At 44.5% G+C, this 17,116-nt stretch overlaps 1 pseudogene across 1 annotated transcript in view; it reads right to left on the reverse strand.

Moving 5' to 3' along the window:
* Positions 1-17,116, reverse strand: part of LOC110498062 (trafficking protein particle complex subunit 12-like) — a 33,221-nt pseudogene that overhangs the window by 8,269 nt on the left and 7,836 nt on the right. The window contains exons 3-5 of the transcript XR_016489029.1: positions 5,707-5,819; positions 5,325-5,376; positions 1,657-1,730 (exon numbers count right to left, since the gene is read on the reverse strand). The product of XR_016489029.1 is annotated as a trafficking protein particle complex subunit 12-like (transcript). The remainder of the gene's footprint in view (positions 1-1,656; positions 1,731-5,324; positions 5,377-5,706; positions 5,820-17,116) is intronic.

A 17,116-nucleotide genomic window follows, 5' to 3' on the forward strand; every position in this document is an offset into this window, starting at 1 on the left:
TGTTCGCATGTGTCTAGACAGAGAGCAGGACTGAGGGGAAGGTAGAATGAAGAGAACTGATCCACACACACGTACCTGACAAGACATCTCCAAACACACCCACTCACTGCACCAACACAACGCTGCTAAAACCTAATAACCCTTATTAGCCATTGTGTGTGTCCGTGTCTCTCGCTGGTCGTCATCCATTCTTCTAATTGCTCCACTAGCTTCCTGACAGCCCTGGACAGGCATGTGTGTGAATCTGTGACTGTGGGCATGTAAGAATGTGTCTAACTATGTCGATGAATGTGTGTGTTAAAGCATGGACAGTGGGGCAAACAAGTATTTAGTCAGCCACCAATTGTGCAAGTTCTCCCACTTAAAAAGATGAGAGAGGCCTGTAATTTTCATCATAGGTACACTTCAACTATGACAGACAAAATGAGGGAAAAAAATCCAGAAAATCACATTGTAGGATTTTTAATAAATATATTTGCAAATTATGGTGGAAAATAAGTATTTGGTCAATAACAAAAGTTTATCTCAATACATTGTTATATACCCTTTGTTAGCAATGACAGAGGTCAATTTTGGCCCATTCCTGCATGCAGATCTCCTCTAAGCAGTGATGTTTTGGGGCTGTTGCTGGGCAACACGGACTTTCAACTCCCTCAAAGATTTTCTATGGGGTTGAGATCTGGAGACTGGCTAGGCCACTCCAGGACCTTGAAATGCTTCTTACGAAGCCACTCCTTCGTTGCCTGGGCGGTGTGTTTGGGATCATTGTCATGCTGAAAGACCCAGCCACGTTTCATCTTCAATGCCCTTGCTGATGGAAGGAGGTTTTCACTCAAAATGTCACGATACATGGCCCCATTCATTCTTTCCTTTACACGGATCAGACGTCCTGGTCCCTTTGCAGAAAAACAGCCCAAAAGCATGATGTTTCCACCCCCGTGCTTCACAGTAGGTATGGTGTTCTTTGGATGCAACTCGGCATTCTTTGTCCTCCAAACACGAGTTGAGTTTTTACCAAAAAGTTATATTTTGGTTTCATCTGACCATATGACATTCTCCCAATCTTCTTCTGGATCATCCAAATGCTCTCTAGCAAACTTCAGACGGGCCTGGACATGTACTGGCTTAAGCAGGGGGACACGTCTGGCACTGCAGGATTTGAGTCCCTGGCGGCGTAGTGTGTTACTGATGGTAGGCTTTGTTACTTTGGTCCCAGCTCTCTGCAGGTCATTCACTATGTCCCCCTGTGTGGTTCTGGGATTTTTGCTCACCGTTCTTGTGATCATTTTGACCCCACGGGGTGAGATCTTGCGTGGAGCCCCAGATCGAGGGAGATTATCAGTGGTCTTGTGTGTCTTCCATTTCCTAATAATTGATCCCACAGTTGATTTCTTCAAACCAAGCTGCTTACATATTGCAGATTAAGTCTTTTTTTCTTCTAATTTTGTCTGTCATAGTTGAAGTGTACCTATGATGAAAATTACAGGCCTCTCTCATCTTTTTAAGTGGGAGAACTTGCACAATTGGTGGCTGACTAAATACTTTTTTGCCCCACTGTACATACACACAGGGGACTATGGTAGCTCTGTGCAGCTCTCCTTAGTGTTAGTGCCTCCCCCTCACACACACCTGTGCATGCACACACACCACACACACCTTCATCATGAGCAGACAGTTAGCCATGGAGTACATGACCCGACTCAGACAAGACCTCCACAGCTGAAGAGATTCTGCAACACACAAGAGGACAAATTGGTTTAATTTCAGTCATTTCTGACTCATTTACGCAGGTAGCTTTCGGGACAATTAATTAATTCATTCGATATTCCGCTGTACAAAAATACCGTTGACCATAACACACCCCAAATGCATGGGAGTACAAATATAGCAGCCCTCCCTTTTCTCTCCTCTCTCTATATCCAACTACCCCTCCCCTCATCAAACTAGTATTCCTATCACCTTCCAACCCATCAATTCATTACCCGAGAGAAGGAATTATAGAGGGAGAGAAGGCACTGCGACACCCTCTCTCTCTCTCACACTGTCTCTCTCCTCAGGCTAATTGTATAGGCTGTCACTGGGCTTATTTGCACTCATATGCAGTGGGTGTGTATTCATGTGTGAATGGGCCTGATTGTGCTTGGTGTGTACAGTATGTGTATAGAGAACCTGTGTGTGTTCAGTTGACTAAGACAATCACTCAGTGGGGATCTATTGAGATGCTCCAAGTCTGTGTTGAGACAGTGAGAGAGGGAGAGTGGGGGAGAGAGAGAGAGGGAGTGAGGGAGAGAGAGAGAGAGGGAGTGGGGGAGAGAGAGGGGGAGAGTGGGGGAGAGAGGGGGAGAGTGGGGGAGAGAGGGAGAGAGAGAGGGAATGTGGGAGAGATAGACAGACAGTGGGAGAGAGAGAGACAGACAGACAGTGGGAGAGAGAGAGAGACAGACAGTGGGAGAGAGAGAGACAGACAGACAGACAGACAGACAGACAGACAGACAGACAGACAGACAGAGAGAGAGAGAGAGAGAGAGAGAGAGAGAGAGAGAGAGAGACAGACAGACAGACAGACAGTGGGAGAGAGAGAGAGACAGTGGGAGAGAGAGACACAGACAGTAGGAGAGAGAGAGAGACAGTGGGAGAGAGAGAGACAGACAGTGGGAGAGAAAGAGAGACAGTGGGAGAGAGAGAGAGAGACAGACACAGACAGACAGTGGGAGAGGGGGAGAGGGGGAGAGACAGTGGGAGAGGGAGAGACAGTGGGAGAGGGGGAGAGACAGTGGGAGAGGGAGAGACAGTGGGAGAGGGAGAGAGACAGTGGGAGAGAGAGTGGGAGAGGGAGAGAGACAGTGGGAGAGAGAGAGAGACAGTGGGAGAGAGAGTGGGAGAGGGAGAGAGATTGGGAGAGGGAGAGAGACAGTGGGAGAGGGAGAGAGAGTGGGAGAGGGAGAGAGACAGTGGGAGAGGGAGAGAGACAGTGGGAGAGAGAGTGGGAGAGGGAGAGAGATTGGGAGAGGGAGAGAGACAGTGGGAGAGGGAGAGAGACAGTGGGAGAGAGAGTGGGAGAGGGAGAGAGAGTGGGAGAGGGAGAGACAGTGGGAGAGGGAGAGAGACAGTGGGAGAGAGAGTGGGAGAGGGAGAGAGAGTGGGAGAGGGAGAGAGACAGTGGGAGAGGGAGAGAGACAGTGGGAGAGGGAGAGAGAGAGTGGGAGAGGGAGAGAGAGAGTGGGAGAGGGAGAGAGAGAGTGGGAGACAGACAGACAGACAGACAGACAGACAGACAGACAGACAGTGGGAGAGGGAGACAGATAGACACAGACAGACAGACAGTGAGAGGGAGACAGACAGACAGACAGACAGACAGACAGTGAGAGGGAGACAGATAGACACAGACAGACATACAGACAGTGAGAGGGAGACAGATATACACAGACAGTGAGAGGGAGACAGATAGACACAGACAGACATACAGACAGTGAGAGGGAGACAGATAGACACAGACAGACAGTGAGAGGGAGACAGATAGACACAGACATACATACAGACAGTGAGAGGGAGACAGATAGACACAGACATACATACAGACAGTGAGAGGGAGACAGATAGACACACAGACATACATACAGACAGTGAGAGGGAGACAGATAGACACACAGACATACATACAGACAGTGAGAGGGAGACAGATAGACACAGACATACATACAGACAGTGAGAGGGAGACAGATAGACACAGACATACATACAGACAGTGAGAGGGAGACAGATAGACACATACATACAGACAGTGAGAGGGAGACAGATAGACACAGACATACATACAGACAGTGAGAGGGAGACAGATAGACACACAGACATACATACAGACAGTGAGAGGGAGACAGATAGACACAGACATACATACAGACAGTGAGAGGGAGACAGATAGACACAGACATACATACAGACAGTGAGAGGGAGACAGATAGACACAGACATACATACAGACAGTGAGAGGGAGACAGATAGACACATACATACAGACAGTGAGAGGGAGACAGATAGACACAGACATACATACAGACAGTGAGAGGGAGACAGATAGACACACAGACATACATACAGACAGTGAGAGGGAGACAGATAGACACAGACATACATACAGACAGTGAGAGGGAGACAGATAGACACAGACATACATACAGACAGTGAGAGGGAGACAGATAGACACACAGACATACATACAGACAGTGAGAGGGAGACAGATAGACACACAGACATACATACAGACAGTGAGAGGGAGACAGATAGACACAGACATACATACAGACAGTGAGAGGGAGACAGATAGACACAGACATACATACAGACAGTGAGAGGGAGACAGATAGACACAGACATACATACAGACAGTGAGAGGGAGACAGATAGACACATACATACAGACAGTGAGAGGGAGACAGATAGACACAGACATACATACAGACAGTGAGAGGGAGACAGATAGACACACAGACATACATACAGACAGTGAGAGGGAGACAGATAGACACAGACATACATACAGACAGTGAGAGGGAGACAGATAGACACAGACATACATACAGACAGTGAGAGGGAGACAGATAGACACACAGACATACATACAGACAGTGAGAGGGAGACAGATAGACACACAGACATACATACAGACAGTGAGAGGGAGACAGATAGACACACAGACATACATACAGACAGTGAGAGGGAGACAGATAGACACAGACATACATACAGACAGTGAGAGGGAGACAGATAGACACAGACATACATACAGACAGTGAGAGGGAGACAGATAGACACACAGACATACATACAGACAGTGAGAGGGAGACAGATAGACACAGACATACATACAGACAGTGAGAGGGAGACAGATAGACACAGACATACATACAGACAGTGAGAGGGAGACAGATAGACACATACATACAGACAGTGAGAGGGAGACAGATAGACACAGACATACATACAGACAGTGAGAGGGAGAGTGCTGTAACTATCAGATCAAGAGGAGACTAGTAAACAGAGCCTGAGCTCAGTCATCTGTTTATCCAATTATTGAAGTGTTGATCAACGTAACCAAGGTTTTATATATTGATTTATTTTCTCAATCTTCTAACCTTGTTTATGAATAAGTTCCTAAAAAATACATTATTTTGACAAACGGGCTTGACAGTAAATTAGTGGCTTTACCACCAAATTCGTTGCATAGGATTTTAAACCTTAATGGTTGTTTTGTGACCTTGTTAAAAGCTAGAGGGAAAGGAATGACTGATGTGAATAACACGGTGTCTGATATGCCTGTACTGTACCTTGTCTGTCCTGCTGGGTGAGGTAAATCATACAGCTGTCCCCAGACAAGCCCTGCTCTACAGGGGACACACATAGCAAGGTAGTCATTAACGCATCACTGCCTTAATTGGAAGAAAAAAGTGATGGAGGACACAATAGAAAGTTGGTGTGTGTATGTATGCGTGTATGTGTACACATGTTACTATAATTGTGAATGCCAGAAGTCCTCACAAGAATAGTAAACCAACTAAAATTCAGAGAATTGAGGACATTTTGTCAGTACTCCCTTATAAAAGCCTATTTTAGAGTTAGAAGTTAGAGGTTACGATTTTGAATGGGAATATATTGTTGGTCCCCAAAATGTCCTCACAAGTATAGGAAGACATAGATGTGTGTGCTCACAGTCTGACAGACAGTCCTCATGCTGTGTCGTCTGTCCAGAGACTCCTGTGGTTTCCCCAGGTACTGAGGCAGCTCTGTATGCAGCGCCCGCTACGAGAATGGAACCATGGAGCCTGAGAGAGAGAGAGAGAGAGAGAGAGAGAGAGAGAGAGGAGGGAGAGGTTGCACGCGTCGTTCACATACACCCACAGATGAAATGTACAGATGGCATTGTGAAATGCTTGCTGCAAAGCAGGAAGCCTTCTTTCTCCCTCTATCTACCTATCCAACACTCTCTCTCTTCCTCTCACCCTCTCTCCTCTCCCCTGAGGAAGGAAGGCCCTACCCAGAGGTGAGCAGTCAGACATGTGCCCGAACTCAAGAGTCTTTGATCTATGACTCTGATATCAGACACACATTCAGGTGGCTACAGAGCATCCTCTCTCTGTCTCTCTCTCTGTGTACAGCTCCTCTGGTAATCAGCAGCAGCCCTGAAAACCCCCATGACTCCTCTCTCTACAGCTCTGCAGTGACACACGGTGACATCACAGAGAGAACAGCCATGTTCTCCAGTACAAAGGGTCAGGGGTAAACCTGGATTCATCCTGACAAGTTAAAGACACATGCGATCATTTATCCACAACCTATGACTGGTGGATGAGGATCTTGAGCCTTAAAAATAAAAAAATTCCCTCTCACTTTGTCAACAGATTATCAGCTGATTTAGTTTTTCCCACAGTACATCCTGGTTGTTTGAGAGGAGAGGCTTGGTGCCCACTAAGGTTCCTTTTAAGAGTGAGATCATGGATAATAGATATTGGATGGGGGCAGCAGACCTTCAGATCTGAATCTTTGATGCCAGGCAGGAAGCAGTAGCCAGCATCTGGAGGCACCTACGGCAGCCCAAAGCATTTCATATTGAGGAATGGAAATTCAGTCTGCTCTCCCCTTGGACTGCTGTTTGGTGTAGCTTCACATGTTCACCTCGGTTCTCTGTGTGTGTCCACGGCCATGACTCAATAGCGATTGCCTCCACTACAGTAACCTCTAGGGCTGTAAAGACTAAAGCAATGGCACTCTATCAGAGAGCTGTTCAAGCAGAGTTAAACGGGGAAAACAACAACAACAGTGGCACTGAAGTGAAGTGTTGTCTTTGGTGGTTAGCAGGCTATTTCAATGGTTTGATCTGTGTCAGGGCGTTTGGTTAGTATTTGAAGTATACACTGAGTGTACACAACATCATGAACATTATTCTCTTTTATGGTGTCAATAACGGATGAGAAAGAAGGGTATTTAATGGGCAAGACAAAAGATTTAAGTGCCTTTGAACGGGGTATGGTAGATACCACTGGTTTTTGTCAAATCACATTTTATTGGTCACATACACATATTTAGCAGATGTTATTGCAGGTGTAGCGAAATGCTTGTTTCCCATGTGTATCACCACCCAAAGAACATCCAGCCAACTTGACACAACTGTGGAATGCTTTCAACACCTTGTACGGTCCATATGGGGGGGTGTAACTCAATATCAGGAAGGTGTTCTTAATGTTTTGTACTTGCGGTTACTAGTCCAACGCTCTAACCACTAGGCTACCCTGCCGCCCCACAAGGTGGTGTGTGTACCTCTCCTCCCAGGGTATACAGTATACTAGTATTCAGGGTATAGATCAGGTTGGTCCAGGTTTCCAAACGGCTCCAGTTCCATCTCAGCCTTCTGGAACAGACTCCAGCTTGGTGAGCAGGGCCAGGCGAACAAACCCCAGCTACAACAACACACACACATTACCAACTTTACATATGTGTGTGTGTGAGCCCGATACGGTCGTCCTCTGTGTGTGTGTCTTAGCCTGCCTCAGCCCTCCTGTCGGAGTGTGTGTGGTGTGTGCGTGTGTCAGCCCACTCTTGTCATCCGGAGTCTAATTTGTGCAGGCAGCTCCTGGCTTCCACCCCCATCCTCTCCTCTGCCACACACACATACACACGCTGCCACACATGCACATGTGCTGTGCCACACACACACACCCTGCCACACACACAGCCAGACAGGAGAGTATGTTAGACTTGCCTCTCTATTGCTGACACTGTACAGACACGTAGCTACATTAGCCCTGTCCCCGACAAAATAAAATCAAGAGTCTTCTGTTCTTTCGACCAATCAATTTTAAAACAGCCATTTCTCACTGAAACCGCTCTGTTACCGAAATCGCTCATTTGTTTCAGAAAAACATTCCTTATTCACTCAATCCTTACTCTCTTTACGTGACATATGTATGCATCTCATGGACGTGACCAATAGGGCCTGACCTATAGAATAGCATATAATTACATCAATAAATTGGTTATAACAAACTCTGAACTCCTAAACGGCAAAATAGATGCAGAGGACAGGACAAACTCGAAACGGGGGAATATTTAGGCAACTGGTTGCTCATGAGGTAAAGGGGAAGTTAGACGTGTGGAATACAATGTTACTAGTTGTAGAAAATCCTGGAGATAATAAATAAGTTAAGGAGGTAAGGTAAAGAGCAAGTGATGTGTGCATATTATGTGCTGTTAGATTACAATATCATTTTTCTGACCGTTTGAAACATTATTAACAACACTAAATAAAGTAGAAGTGTACCAGAGTCTGTTGCACAGTTTTTTTTGTCAAGCCTTTATTACAGCGAAGACTAAAAACGGCCTCAGTAAGTCACAGTATGAAGACTAAACAGGATGCGCTCTTAGGCCAACAGCTCAATGGTGGTTATACAAGTCTGCTATACTAAGCCTACTAATGATAATGACATGACTTATTATTATAAAGATGATTATAATAATAACAACAATAAGATGAGATCAAGAAAAAGGAGCATTAAATATTATTATTATAAATATTATTTTTTCGGACAATTTAGTAAACAACACTAAATCAATTATAAATTATACCAGTGGCTGTTCTAACGAGAAAGAAAAGTGGAAAGCCTTAATTAAAGAAAAGATTAAAAACAGACGAATTTGTGAAATGTTTTACTATTTAATTGCGTGAGGCTTGGTGTTCACGGAATCAGTAGGCTATTAAACACACACTTAAACAGGCAACAGAAGCAGTTTTATTTCTGTAGATATACATATATGGATGATTTATAAAGCCAGGCACATTTAACAGTAGCCGCACACAAGCCTAAGATCACCATGCGCAATGCCAAGTGTTGGCTAGAGTGGTGTAAAGCTCGCCGCCATTGGACTCTGGAGCAGTGGAAACGCATTCTCTGGCAGTCTGACGGACGGGTCTGGGTCTGGCAAATCCAGGAGAACACTACCTGTCCGTTCTCCTGGATTTCGCTACCTGCCCTCCACAAAACGGTAAAGTTGGAGTAGGAATAATGGTCTGGGGCTGGGGCTGTTTTTCATGGTTCCAGGCCCCTTAGTTCCAGTGAAGGGAAGTCTTAACGCAGCAGCTTGGGAAAAGCCCTTTCCAGCATGACAATGCTGCACAAAGCGAGGTCCATATAGAAATGGTTTATCAAGATCAATGTGGAAACACTTGACTGGCCTGCACAGAGCCCTGGGTGAATTGGAATGCAAGCCAGGCCCAATTTTTAATTTTTTTTTACCTTTACTTAACTAGGCAAGTCAGTTAAGAACAAGTTCTTATTTCCAATGACAGCCTGGGAACAGCCTGTTCAGGGGCAGAACGACAGATTTGTACCTTGTCAGCTCGGGGACTTGAACTTGCAACCTTCCGGTTACTAGTCCAACACTCTAACCACTAGGCTACCCTGCCGCCCCTAATCACCCAACATCAGTGCCCGACCTCACTAATTCTCTTCTGGCTGAATGGAAGCAAGTGCATATGTAAAACAGAAACATAACCACACAAAAACACTGTCACACTGTCACACAGACAGTACCAGTATCAAACTTCTATTGCCACACGGAAACCTAGACAGACAGAACAGACAAACACACAGGTACCAGTAGTGAGTCAGTGGTGTGGCTGGAGGGCTGGCCAGCCTTGCCTTAGCCCTGACCATGAGCTGTCAGCAGTCTGCCAGTCCGGTCCACTGCGGTGTGCCCGTTCTTAGTGCTCTACAGGTGCACAGGATGGGGACACAGCTGTTTCAACAAAACCACCAGACAAGGTGAGAGGACAGACACAGACACAATGACCCCCAACATGAATCAACCCCTGGCTGGCGGCAAACAGTTAAAAAGGACATCTTATATTTCTATATTTTATTTGTGATGGTAGAGTGGTGGTGCTGGTAGAGGTCAGTTAAAGGTCGGGGAAACACTGAGTAAGGTACAATGTGAGGGGACACACACATTAAAGCAACAGATGTCTCCGCAGGAGGGGGTGGGTACAGTACAGAGGACGAGGGGGTGGGGGGGCGTGTACATCCGAGCCTCCCCATCAGTAAGCATGACAAGGTCAGCCTGGAGATTGGGTTTTAACTGCACGGCAAAGGGCCATTCATCACAGTCAGCCACCTAATTAGGCATCAGAGAATTACACACTAGAGATAGAGAGAAAGACAGCCAGCCTCGACACCACGGCTGAACAGCCCACCCCAGATCCTGACCACAGCCTCCCTCCACACAACAGTAGAACAGACAAATGAAGAACCACCAACCCAGCAGACCCTACCCCCTCCTAGCAGACCTGTGAAAATCCTTTCACACCCACTGAGGGCACACAAAAGCCACAGATTGTCCTTAAGTGCTCCAATGGGAAATAGATAGAAGAAACAACACCCAGTGGCTAAACTCTGGTGCCCAAGCACCCAGCATGCCCTAAACTTGCTATCTAAGGACCAACTAGGGTCCCCCAGCCACATTCACACAGGCACAAACTATGTGAGATCACAGCAGGAAAGGGGTTACCACAGCACACAAGGAGTGATTTAAACACAACATTTATTTACTTCCCCGCCCTGCTACCATGAAAAGACCTTCATCCTGCTACCATACAGCAGGTAAACGCAAGCATTTCCTCTGACTGTGCCTCAAAACCTAACATCTACCTGGTCCACCACAACCCACAACCCTAAAAGACATGGCCTTCAACCGCAGCACCTCACACAGGCGCAATGGTCACCCCCCCCCCCCCCCCCCCCCCCCCCAGACCTGCGAGGCCCCCGCCCCCAGACCTGCACCTAGAGGACCTACATCCAGACCACAGCACCGCCAGGCACATCTAGAACAAGGCACCGCCAAGGACATCCAGAACACAGTACCACCAGGCACACCCAGAACACAGTACCACCAGGCACATCTAGAACACAGTACCACCAGGCACATCCAGAACACAGTACCACCAGGCACATCCAGAACACAGTACCACCAGGCACATCTAGAACACAGCACCACCAAGGACATCCAGAACACAGCACCACCAGGCACATCTAGAACACAGCACCACCAAGGACATCCAGAACACAGCACCACCAGGCACATCTAGAACACAGCACCACCAAGGACATCCAGAACACAGCACCACCAGGCACATCCAGAACACAGTACCACCAGGCACATCCACCCCCCCAACCCAACCAGTTAACACCCTCCCAAACTAACCATGGCCACAAACCATATAGGTCCCCCTAGATCAGCCCTGTTCCCCTCCTGCCCCCAACATGACAATCACACATAGACCCAGGCCTTGAGCAGAGCAACAGGCACAACCCCCACTCCTACACCCACCCAAGCCCCATCCTGAGACCTAAGAGGCATGTATCAGATACTCAGCATGATCTGCTCACAAATATTGGTCCAAGTGTAAACCGCACAAATAAGAACACTGGACACTATGGACCACAAAGCTTTACTCTCTCATCCTAGAATATACAAGGTCTTAGGTCATATGCTTTTGGTCTAAAGAGCAGGAATCCAGACACGTGTCATCCTGCAAAAACATGGTAAAGAGGAGACGGACCCACTGGTTGCCCTCTAGGTTACAGAGAGCTGGTCTCCCATCTACCAAACTACAAAGTGTTAGACAGGGAAGAGACTCAAAGTGTATGCTGATTTGGTATAGATCAGACTTAACCCACTCCATTAAATTAATGAAAACAGGAACATTGCACATTTGGCTAGAAATGAATAAGGAAATGATCTCAACAGAGAAAAATGTCCTCCTGTGTGCTACCTATATCCCCCCACTAGAATCCCCATACGTGAATGATGACAGCTTCTCCATCCTAGAGGGAGAGGGCAAAAATGTCCAGGCCCAGTGACATGTACTAGTCTGTGGTGACCTAAACGCCAGAACTGGACAAGAACCCAACATTCTCAGCACACAGAGAACACCTACCTGCAGGTGACAGCATTCCCTCAAATACACCCCCCTAGACACAACTACAACAAAACAACCAACAAAAATGGGTCACAACTCCTGCAGCTCTGTCACACGCTGGGTATGTACAAAGTGGGTAGGCTTTGAGGGGACTCCTACTCTAGGTACACCTATAGATCATCCCTTGGCAGTAGTAGGCCTTACTGTAGACTACTTTATTACTGACCTCAACCCAGTCTCTCAGAGCGTTCAGTCAGCCCACTGACACCCCTATCAGATCACAGCAAAATCACAGCCTAAATGAACAGAGCAAGTCACAATCATGACGCATCAAAGCCGAACAAACCACATACTATTAAGAAACGCTTAAGATGTAAGGAAAGTAGTGTAGAAACCTAACAAAAAATTATTGGGCAACAACAAATATATATATACATACATACACACACAGACACATACACTAAGAAAAAATAAGGAACAGCACATCAGAAATCAGCTCAATGTAATTGAAGAATCCATAGAATCTTACCACTTCTGGAAAAATTGGAACACACTAAACAAACAACAACGTGAAGAGCAACCTATCCAAAATTGATAAACCACTTCTCAAAATCTTTTCGGCTCTATAAAAAAAACATACAGTGCATTTGGAAAGTATTCAGACCCCTTCCCTGTTTCCACATTGTTACGTTACAGCCTTATTCCAAAACAAATTAAATTATATATTTTTTCCCTCATCAATCTACACACAATACCCCAAAATAACAAAGCAAAAAAAGTTGACATTTTTGAAAATATATTAAAAATAAATTTAAAAAAAATACCTTATTTAAATACAGTACCAGTCAAAAGTTCAGACACACCTACTCATTCAACGACTTTTCTTTATTTGTACTATTTTCTACATTGTAGAATAATAAAAGACATCAAAACTATGAAATAACACATATTGTCAATGTTCCAGGTGAATGGAATAAAGCGTAGTCAGGCGCAGGACACAGGTATGAGTAAAGCCATGATATTTACTCAATATCAACAATAATCCAACAAGGATAAACATGAACAATCCAGAACACGTACACGGAACACCTTGACGAAAACAATCACCCACAAAACAAAAGGGGAAGCCAGAGGGTTAAATAAGGAACATGATAATGGAATGAAAACCAGGTGTGTACAATGAAGACAAAACAAAACGAAAATGAAACATGGATCGGTGGTGACTAGAAAGCCGGTGACGTCGACCGCCGAATGCCGCCCAAACAAGGAGAGGGGCCCAACTTCAGCGGAAGTCTTGACACATATGGAATAATGTAGTAACCAAAAAAGTGTTAAAAAAAATCTAAATATATTTTATATTTGACATTCTTCAAAGTAGCCACCCTTTGCCTTGATGACAGCTTTGCACAAACGTGGCATTCTCTTAACCAGCTTCATGAGGTGGAATGCATTTCAATTAACAGGTGTCCCTTGTTAAAAGTTATTTTGTGGAATTTATTTCCTTCTTAATGCATTTGAGCCAATCAGTTGTGTTGTGACAAGGTATGGGTGGTATACAGAAGATAGCCCTATTTGGTGAAAGACCAAGTCCATATTATGGCAAGAACAGCTCAAATAAACAAAGAGAAACGACAGGCCATAATTACTTAAAGACATGAAGGTCAGTCAATCCTGAAAATTGCAGTCTCAAAAACTAAGCACTATGATGAAACTGGCTCTCATGAGGACCACCACAGGAAATGAAGACCCAGAGTTACCTCTGCTGCAGAGGATAAGTTCATAAATTCATGAGAATAACTGCACCTCAGATTTCAGCCCAAATAAATGCTTCACAGAGTTCAAGTAACAGACACATCAACATCAACTGTTCAGAGGAGACTCTGTGAATCATGTCTTCATGGTCAAATTGCTGCAAAGAAACCATTACTAAAGGACACAAATAATAAGAAGAGACTTGCTTGGGCCAAGAAACACGAGCAATGGACATTAGACAGGTGGAAATTTGTCCTTTGGTATGGAGTCCAAATTTTGGATTTTTGATTCCAACCGCTGTGTCTTCGTGAGATGCAGAGTAGGTGAACGGATGACTTCCGCATGAGTGGTTCCCACCGTGAAGTATGGAGGAGGAGGTGTGATGGTGCTTTGCTGGTGACACTGATTTATTTAGAATTCAAGGCACACTTAACCAGCATGGCTACCACAGCATTCTGCAGCAGTATGCTATCCCATCTGGTTTGGGCTTAGTGGGAGTGTCATTTGTTTTTCAACAGGACAATGACCCAACACACCTACAGGCTGTGTAAGGACTTGTTGACCAAGAAGGAGAGTGATGGAGTGCTGCATCAGATGATCTGGCCTCCACAATCATCCAACCTCAATCCAACTGTGATGGTTTGGGATGAGTTGGACTGCAGAATGAAGGACAAGCAGCCTACAAGTGCTCAGCATATGTGGGATCTCCTTCAAGACTGTTGTCAAGAATGTGCAAAGCTGTCATCAAGGAAAATAGTGGTTACTTTGAAGAATCTCAAATCAAAAATATATTTTGATTTGTTTAACATTATTTTGGTTACTACATGATTGCACATGTGTTATTTCATAGTTTTGATGTCTTCACTAATATTCTACAATGTATAAAATAGTAAAGATAATGAGTAGGTGTTTCCAAACTTTTGACTGGTACTGTATGTACAGACTCAGTGAGCATAGCCTTGCTATTGAGAGATGCCACTGTCGGAAGACCTGGCTCTCAAGAGAAGACAGGCTATGTGCACACTGCCCACAAAATGAGGTGGAAACTGAGCTGTACTTCCTAACCTCCTGCCAAATGTACGACCATATTAAAGACACACATTTCCCTCGGATCACACTGACCCATAAATAATAATAATAATTTTGTATTTCTTTTTTGGGGTTAGATAAACTCCCATATCTATTTGGTGAAATAGCGGTGTGCCATTAGAGCAGCAAGATTTGTGACCTGTTGCCACAAGAAAAGGTCAACCAGTGAAGAACAAACACCATTGTAAATACAACCCATATTTATGTTTATTTATTTTCCCCTTTGTACTTTAACTATTTGCACATCATTACAACAAATGGCAACAAATGATATGACATTTGAAATGTCTCTATTCCTTTGGAACGTTTGTGAGTGTAATGTTTACTGTTAATTCTGTATTGTTTATTATCTATTTCACTTGCTTTGGCAATGTAAACACATGTTTCCCATGCCAATAAAGCCCTTTGAATTGAATAGAGAGAGGGAGAGACCAGTCACAATAGACAGTTTCCTTCCTATACTGGAGCAGAGGTGGTCCATCATAGGAGATTTCCCTGGGACACTAACCAGGTTTCCATCTAACCGTTTTATGCCAGTAAAGTACATGTCAGATAAAACATGTCATGACAGGCCTGATGGAAACAGAACATTTGTTGGTAAACTTTCCAAATGTTGACAAAACAAAATACGCTAGAAAAAGGTTGGATGTCTTTCTGTTGGTAACATTAACTATGTGAGAAATGTTGGTGGAAACGCTTTCATGTGCAAATATTGATATAATAACCATTATATCAAAGTCAACTTAAAGTCACACGATGACATGTGTGGTCCTCCCAATACGACTCATCAGGAAAGCATGCAGTTTATTAGGCTACAGATTAAATACATTATGAACTTCACAGGGTGGTGAAAGTGCAAGGTGATGAGCTTGATGCTCCTTTTCAATAAATATTGAGTTGCTTATTCTGGTGACATGATCATCAATGTTTGTCTGCCATCTGACAAATGAAAATAATTTTGTCCAGAATAACATCATCATATAGGCTATACCCTCACTGTATCTGTGAGCTGCTGGCTGGAGAGCACGTGCCAATACCAGAGTGGGAACACATGCTATATAATGCAACATTTTGCTATATAAGGAAAAACAATGTGAGAAAACCATCAGAAGAGCTGAAAATGCAACGGAAACCCATTTAACTTGTCTTTTTTATTCGGTACATGGGAATCTAAGCTCAAAAGTTATTTTTATGTGCTCTATGTCATTAAGCACAGCCTTTGTCTTCGGTGCTTATTGTTCTTATGCAGATTTGAGAATAATTCCTTCAAAATTGGTTGCCAATTGGATGGAAACGTAGCTAGTGAAAGACATCCTTTCTCTCAGTCAAATGTTCTGTTTCCATCTCTTCTTCCCTTGCTCTCCCTCACGTACACACTCTCCCTCCCCCTCACCCCCTTGCCAGGGGTGCCTCTAAATCTTCATTAGGGGGTGAAATGAAGCCGAAAACGAGAGGCGGGGAGACGGCCAGAAGCAGCTGCATCCACTGAGACAGAACCCACAGCCCCCACAACAGCAACACTTCCTCACCCCCTCCCTATATTTGGCTCTGGCACTCACTGGGGATAGGCTCTATGATGTCTATGATGTACTGTACATACGCTCACACCACCCTTAGTATATCCACCATAGAGCCCAATGTAGTGGCAGCAAATCAGAAGTAGTGCCATCCCTGGTCAGCGAGGCTTCCAGCCAGGCTTACTGTGTGTGCTCATGACCTAACATGATGTCCTGCCACCCCACCTATGCACACCCAAACACTAGTAATGTGGAGAAAAAAAAAATCGAAACAGTTTCCTATCGCAATATTATAATCAATATTTTGACTCCAGGTATTGATCAGAAAAAATGTCATGAAATAAAAAGTAGCGTTAGCTAGCGCTAGTCGGCTGTACCTACGCCCAAAAATGTTTCTTCCTATAGCTTGTTTTCCATTTTATTTTTAAATGGTGTGCCCACATGTTTTCAGCACTTTGATCAAAACAAATGTTCTCGTGCTCTGTCTAGTCTCTCTGCAGCAGACATACACAGAGTATACAAAACATAAGGTACACCTTCCTAATATTGAGCATAGCCTACAGTATATCTACGATTTTATTACTTCTAAACTAAATAACTTTTTGGGGTTCTCGTAATCTTACAATGATGTTTTGATTCTTGCTTGGACAGTTGCTAATATTATATTTGGTTGTGATATTTGAAAAATAACTATTTTTGATACTTATTTTCCACCATGATTTGCAAATAAATTCATTAAAAATCCTACAATGTGATTTTCTGGATTTTTAGTTGAAGTGATCCTATGATGAAA

This window comes from Oncorhynchus mykiss, chromosome 19 (genome assembly GCF_057628025.1).
Source record: "Oncorhynchus mykiss isolate SJ-2025 chromosome 19, ASM5762802v1, whole genome shotgun sequence".
NCBI lineage: Eukaryota > Metazoa > Chordata > Actinopteri > Salmoniformes > Salmonidae > Oncorhynchus > Oncorhynchus mykiss.